This window comes from Somniosus microcephalus, unplaced genomic scaffold, assembly GCF_052327205.1.
Source record: "Somniosus microcephalus isolate GS21.2 unplaced genomic scaffold, FLI_Smic_1.0 unresolved_chr3, whole genome shotgun sequence".
Taxonomy (NCBI): Eukaryota; Metazoa; Chordata; class Chondrichthyes; order Squaliformes; family Somniosidae; genus Somniosus; species Somniosus microcephalus.
In genome coordinates, this window is record NW_028225181.1 from 49622170 (window position 1) to 49630068 (window position 7899).

Consider the following 7899-nt stretch of genomic DNA (forward strand, 5'->3'; position numbering starts at 1 on the left):
CTGCACGGCTTACCCCACCACCTAGGTTGAACAAGGAAACTGCAGAAAGACTTCTGTCAGTCGCTGGAAGCTGTCAGGATGGCTGCTGCACTCCAGTGCTCAGTCGCTGATGGAGGCTTCAGAGTCCTAAAGCCTGTCGCTTCTAGTGGGGTGGTGATGTTTGAAACCTCTCTTCAACTGCCGCAGGGTAAGAACCTGACTCGTCGCCAGTGTTAAGTATGTGTATTGTATTGAACAATTAACACAAAGACTTAAACGTATAACTCAAACAGGTCTTTACTGGTTGGAGGTAGGGACTATACGTAGGTCTTTACTTCATGCCCACAGGCGGGAACTGAGGGGAGATCAGTACCCACAGTACTATTTATACCCCTATGGCCAGGAGTGGTACTGCGTATCACTACGCCCTACAAGTAGTGCAGTCCTGTCCATAGGTTCAAAGTAGCACACATATTACATACACAACAGGCATCTGCTCGCTACTCGCGCACAGCGACCTGGGGAATCGCTGGATGAGTTCCTAGGCACCCTGAAAACGCTTGGCAAAGACTGCAAGTGCCAAGATGTAAAAGCCGCAGTGTACACTGACGAGCTTGTTCGCGATGCCTTTATCACAGGCCTCTGCTCCACTTACATCCGGCAGAGACTGCTGGAAAAAACGGGATTGGACCTGAAACAGGCTGTGGACACAGCGCGATCCCTGGATGTGGCCCAGAGAAACTCGGGCGCCTACGCTTCAGCCCGCGCCGTCCACGCCGTCACTTGTGCACCAAGGGCGCCGCCATCTTGGAAGGCATCTTCCCCGCCCGGCAGCCCGACACCGTCGGGGCCCCGCTCTCCCCCCAGAAGCCCTCCGACAGCCGCGACGCGTCGGGGACCCAACTGCTACTTCTGCGGGCAGCCGAAGCACACCAGAAACCTGTGCCCGGCGAAAGGCACCACCTGCTTTAAGTGCGGTAAGAAGGGGCACTTCGGGAAGGTGTGCAGAGGGAACCCCGCCGGAAAACCCGCCACCGCCGCGTGTGCGCCGTGGGAGCGGCCATCTTGGACGCCATCTTGCCCGGACTCGTGGGGTCCGCCATCTTGTGAGCAGACAGCGTGGACGCCATCTTGTCTCGATCAGGGCCCTACAGTGGCATCGGTCACAGTGAACCAGACCAGGCCGCACCCGCTATCCAAATCAATGGTGAACATCGAGGTAAACGGGTGCGGGGTTAAATGTTTAATTGACAGTGGAAGCACGGAGAGTTTTATCCACCCTGAACTGGCACAACAACTCTCCCTAAAGGTGGTCCCTACTCGGGGTACCATCTCTATGGCTGATAAAACCCAGACATCGACCATTATGGGTTACTGCACAGTACAATTGTCCGTTAACGGAACTGTATACGATAATTTTAAAGTACTAATCATGAAGAATCTACGTGCGAGCGTGATCTTGGGCCTGGATTTCCAGTGCTACCACCAAAGCATCACGCTCAATTACGGTGGGTCCCAGCCGCCCCTCACAGTGTGCGGTCTGGCTACCCTGAAGGTAAAGCCGCCTTCGCTATTTGCGAACCTTACCCCTAACTGCCGGCCAATAGCGACCAAAAGCAGGAGGTACAGCTGGGAGGACAGGCGGTTTATCGCGACCGAGGTAGACAGGCTCCTGAAGGAGCGCATTATTGAACGCAGCAACAGCCCGTGGCGCGCCCAAGTGGTGGTGGTAAGGGGTAGCGAGAAGAAACGGATGGTGATCGACTATAGCCAAACGATCAACAGGTACACCCAACTAGACGCCTACCCGCTACCCCGCATATCAGAAATGGTGAACCAAATTGCCCAATACCGGGTGTTCTCCACCATCGACCTCAAGTCAGCGTACCACCAGCTCCCCATCAGACCAGAGGACCGCCCGTACACCGCCTTCGAGGCGAACGGACGCCTCTACCAATTCCTCAGAGTCCCCTTTGGGGTGACAAATGGGGTCTCGGTCTTCCAGAGGGAGATGGACCACATGGTCGATGACCACCACTTGCAGGCAACCTTCCCCTACCTCGACAACGTCACCATCTGCGGTCACAACCAGCAGGATCACGACTCGAACCTCGAGAGGTTCCTGAAAACCGCACAAAAACTCAACCTCACCTACAACGAGGACAAGTGCATTTACAACACCACGCGCCTCTGCATACTAGGCAGCGTGGTGGAGAATGGGGAAATCGGACCAGACCCCGACCGATTGCGCCCCCTACGGGAGCTGCCCCTGCCCAACACTCCCAAAGCCCTGAAAAGGTGCCTGGGGTTATTTTCTTATTATTCCCAATGGGTCCCCAACTACTCCGACAAAGCCCGCCCCCTCTTGAAAGCATCCTCTTTTCCGCTCTCTGCTGAGGCCCATGCCGCCTTCAAAAGCATTAAGCGGGATATTGAGCGGGCCACGCTACAGGCAGTGGACGAGAACACTCCCTTTCAAGTGGAAAGTGAAGCGTCTGACTTTGCCTTGGCGGCCACCCTCAATCATTTACCGGCCAGGGGCCCTTAACGAATCCCCCGACGCCCTCTCACGAGGGATGTGTGCCAGCACCACCAGGGATCGGCTACAGACCCTCCACAACGACCTCTGCCACCCAGGGGTCACGCGGCTGTTCCACTTCATAAAGTCCCGCAACTTACCCTACTCGATTGAGGAAGTTCGGTCTCTGACCAGGAACTGCCGCACTTGCGCTGAGTGCAAGCCTCGGTTCTACCGCCGAGATAGAGCCCACTTAATCAAAGCTACACGGCCCTTTGAGCGGCTCAGCTTAGATTTCAAGGGCCCTCTCCCGTCTGTCGACCGCAATGTTTACTTCCTGAATATTGTGGACGAATACTCCCATTTCCCATTCGCCTTCCCCTGCCCAGACATGACCAGCGCCACGGTCATTAAATGCCTCAACAGCCTGTTCTGCCTGTTCGGTATGCCGAGCTACATCCATACGGATAGGGGGGCGTCCTTCATGAGTGAAGAGCTACGCCAGTACTTGCTGTCCAGGGGGATCGCCACGAGCCGTACCACCAGCTACAACCCCCGGGGTAACGGTCAAGTGGAGCGAGAGAACGGGACAGTATGGAAAGCAGTCACTCTAGCTCTAAGGACCAAGGGCCTCCCTATCTCCCGCTGGCAGGAAGTCCTCCCAGATGTGCTCCATTCGATACGGTCGCTATTGTGTACTGCCACTAATGCCACGCCTCATGGGCGAATGTTTGTCTTTCCCCGGAAATCCACCTCAGGCATATCCATGCCGTCATGGCTCTCCACCCCAGGTCCGGTATTCGTGCGAAGGCATGTGAGGGGCCACAAAACGGACCCTCTCGTGGAGTCAGTGCACCTACTCCATGCCAACCCCCAATACGCGTATGTCCGGCACGCCGACGGAAGGGAGGACACCGTGTCCATAAAAGACGTCGCCCCAGCCGGTAACGACAACAACCACGACAACAGCAGCAACAACAATCACAGCAACTCTTACCCACCCACTACTCTTTCATCACCCCCGGAAGAACATCGACCAACGGTACTCCCACCAACTACCCCTTCAACAACCCTGGCGGCACCCCCGGCAGAGACCCAGGAGGCCACCGGGGACACCCAGCCGACACCCGCGGCACCACAACAGCCACGTCGGTCACAGAGGACTATCAAACTCCCGAATAGACTAAATCTATAGAAGGGGTGAATGTGATGAAATATGCCATTCATCATTGCCTGTGACTGTGGTCGGTTTCAGTGTCATTTCCCTTACCTCAGTTCCGTTCCCTCACCATTGTATTGTATTGTGTGTAGGGCTCCGCCCATACCTGGCCCCTATGTAAGCAGGCCCAGCCTGCCTCACATCCAGTACAGCAGACCTCTGGATGGAAGATACCTCTCCACTGTGTGTTACCTTCTAAGTTAATAAAAGCCTTGTTTTGTTCCGCTAACATTGAGTCTCGGATTTATTGAGGCACATCATCCTGCTCTGTGTGTGTGGGGCCCAGTACGACACCGGGTGTGAGATCAGGCTAACTCAGCACAGGCCGGGGATCGAGCCTGGGCCTTTCCTGCTCTGTGTGGGGGGCCCAGTACCACACTGGGTGTGAGATCAGGCTAACTCAGCACAGGCCAGGGATGGAGCCTGGGCCTTTGCTGCTCTGTGTGAGTGTGGGGCTCAGTACCACACCAGGTGTGAGATCAGGCTAACTCAGCGCAGGCCGGGGATCGAGCCTGGGCCTTACCTGCTCTGTGTGTGAGGCCCAGTACCACACTGGGTGTGAGATCAGGCTAACTCAGCACAGGCCAGGGATCGAGCCTGGGCCTTTCCTGCTCTGTGTGCGGGGCCCAGTACCACACTGGGTGTGAGATCAGGCTAACTCAGCACAGGCCAGGGATGGAGCCTGGGCCTTTCCTGCTCTGTGTGTGGGGCTCAGTACCACACTGGGTGTGAGATCAGGCTAACTCAGCACAGGCCGGGGATCGAGCCTGGGCCTTTCCTGCTCTGTGTGTGGGGCCCAGTACCACACTGGGTGTGAGATCAGGCTAACTCAGCACAGGCCAGGGATGGAGCCTGGGCCTTTCCTGCTCTGTGCGTGTGTGGGGCTCAGTACCACACCAGGTGTGAGATCAGGCTAACTCAGCACAGGCCAGGGATGGAGCCTGGGCCTTTCCTGCTCCGTGTGTGGGGCCCAGTACCACACCGGGTGTGAGATCAGGCTAACTCAGCACAGGCTGGGGATGGAGCCTGGGCCTTTCCTGCTCTGTGTGTGTGTGGGGCTCAGTCCCACACCGGGTGTGAGATCAGGCTAACTCAGCACAGGCCGGAGACGGAGCCTGGGCCTTTCCTGCTCTGTGTGTGTGGGGCCCAGTATGACACACCGGGTGTGAGATCAGGCTAACTCAGCACAAGGCCGGGGATGGAGCCTGGGCCTTTCCTGTGGGGCTCAGTACCACACCGGGTGTGAGGTCAGGCTAATTCAGCACAGGCCGGGGATGGAGCCTGGGCCTTTCCTGTGGGGCTCAGTACCGCACCGGGTGTGAGGTCAGGCTAACTAAGCACAAGGCCGGGGACGGAGCCTGGGCCTTTCCTGTGGGGCTCAGTACCTACTACTACTAATTAGGCAGTCTCTTGGACCCGAGGATGACTTGCTTCCACTGAGTTCTCAGGTGACTGATGAGCCCAATGCGGGACCTACAGTCTGTCACAGGTGGGGCAGACGGTGGTTGAAGGGGCGGGTGGGTGGGGTGTTTGGGTTGACGTGCGCTCCCTGCGCTGCCTGCGCTTGGCTTCCGCTTGCTCCCGGCGAAGAGACTCGAGGTGTTCGGTGTTAAGTCTGTGTGTTATAATGAGAATTACTACACAGACCACAAGAGTAAACTTTAACAGGTCTTTACTAGTCGAAGGTCAGGGCTGAACTGCCCAATAAATCATTACACAGCACTTATATTCCGGTGTGGTCACCACCGGTATTACAGTATACAGCAGCCAAGACAAAGTAGTGCAACTCTTAAAATAGTTCTCTTAAAGGTGGAACGGTTACATACACCACAATCCTCCCTTTTTAGCTTAACAGTATATATTCCCCATTAAACATAACATAATAACATATATACACAACTTCATGTAAAAACAGTTCACAGATTCAGTCTCTGAAGAGGTCTCCTGACTCGGTCCGGATAACGCCTCGGTGGTGTAGTAGTTTTCGGTGGTGTAGTAGGTTCTTTTGGCAAGGTCGATTCGGCTTGAATGTCAGTGTCGGGTTCATCTGGTTCCAGTATCACCGGATCGGAGGTAGATACTATGGGTATCTCTGCTTCATCATTAGGCGTATAGAGTTGTGGTGCAGGTTGTCCCTTTTCGGATGACTCTATGATCTGGTCAGCATGGCGCCTTATTATGCTTTCACCAATGTCCACGGCATACATCAGCGGTCCTAGTCGTGTGCAAATAGTTGCAGGCTGCCATTTCTCGGTACTGTAGTCTCGGGCCAAAACTTGTTGACCTATCTGGAAGGTTCTAGTTGGCCTTTCATTCATGCCTTGAAATTGTCGGTTCTCTACGTCCTTTCTGATGTTTGGCTTGATCAAATCCAGCCGGCATCTTAGTCTTCTATTGAAAAACATCATGGCGGGAGTTTGGTTTGTAACCACATGTGTTGCATTCCTGTACGCAAACAAGAAGTTATCTACCTTATGTTGTAGATTTATGTCTTCATTACCCATGGCCTTTATGGCCTTCTTGAAGGTCTGGACAAACCTTTCAGCTAATCCATTGGTGGCGGGATGATATGGGGCGGACGTGTAGTGCTTAACCCCATTGTTTTTTAAGAACTTCCTGAATTCTTCGGACACAAATTGCGGTCCATTATCAGAACAGACCTGTTCCGGCAGCCCATTCCTGGCAAATATGGTCCTTAATACTGTGATGGTTTTTTCCGTGGTGGTGGAGGACATCTTTATTACCTCCGGCCACTTGGAGTGTGCATCCACCGCGATTAAGAACATTGAGTCCATAAATGGACCAGCAAAGTCGATATGTACCCTTTGCCATGGAGATGAGGGCCACTCCCATGGATGTAGAGGGGCTTGTGGTGGGGCGTTTTGGACCTTCTGGCATCCTAGACAGCTCTTGGTCATTTCTTCGATGTCTCCATCGATACCTGGCCACCACACAAACGCTCTGGCTAGGTTCTTCATTTTCACTCCACCCAGATGCCCTTCGTGAAGCTCCTTTAGCACTTTATACTGGAGTTTGGGTGGAATCACCACTCTGGATCCACACATCAAGGTTCCTCGGCACACTGACAGCTGTTCTCTTCTTTGCGAGAATGCTGGCAACAGTGGTTCGCCATGTGCTGGCCATCCCTTCACCGTTAAATCGTAGACTTGTGAGAGAGTCGGGTCATTTCTCGTTTCCTTTTCAATGGTAGAATTTGTTACTGGTAGACATTCCACTATGGTTGAGTGGAACATCTCCACTGGGTCCACTGTAGGCACCTCTTCTACCGTTGGCAACGGTAGGCGCGATAAACCGTCAGCATTCCCATGCAGTTTTGATCCTTTGTATTCTATGTCATATTGGTGTGCCCCTAGGAAAAGGGACCACCTCTGTAGCCTTTGCGCTGTCATAATGGGAACGCCCTTTTTAGGGTTGAATATGGATACCAACGGCTGGTGGTCTGTCAGCAGTGTAAACTTCTGGCCCTGCAGGTAATGATTAAACTTCTTTACTCCCCACACCAGGCTGAGAGCCTCCCTATCTATCTGAGCATAGTTGCGCTCAGCGGAGGTCAATGATCTGGATGCAAATGCGACTGGCCTTTCCAAGCCATTTGACAACTTGTGTGAGAGTACTGCTCCAATACCATAAGGAGAAGCATCACAAGCTAAACGAATAGGTAGCGTTGGGTTGAAATGAGCCAACACTTCCTCTGAGGTGATCAATGCCTTGCTTTTGCGAAAGGCCTTCTTACAGTCCTCGCTCCACTTCCATGGTACTTCTTTCTGCAAAAGAGCATTCAGCGGGTGCAGCACCGTGGATAGATTTGGCAGAAACTTATGGTAATAGTTAATCAAACCTAGGAACGACCTCAACTGGGATACATTTTCCGGAGCGGGAGCCTTCACAACAGCTTCGATCTTGTCAGGTGACTTGTGCAGCCCCTCCTGGTCAATGACATGACCACAGTACGAGATCCGTTTCTGAAAGAACTCACATTTCTGGCGATTAACTCGAAGTCCATATTCCTTCAATCTGGTGAGCACCAGTTTCAAATTTGCAAGGTGTTCCTCATCGTCATCTCCTGTAATCAGGATATCGTCCAAATAACATTGAGTGTTTGGAATTCCCTGTAATACCTGCTCCATGGCCCTCTGTCAAATTGCTGGAGCCGAAGCCACTC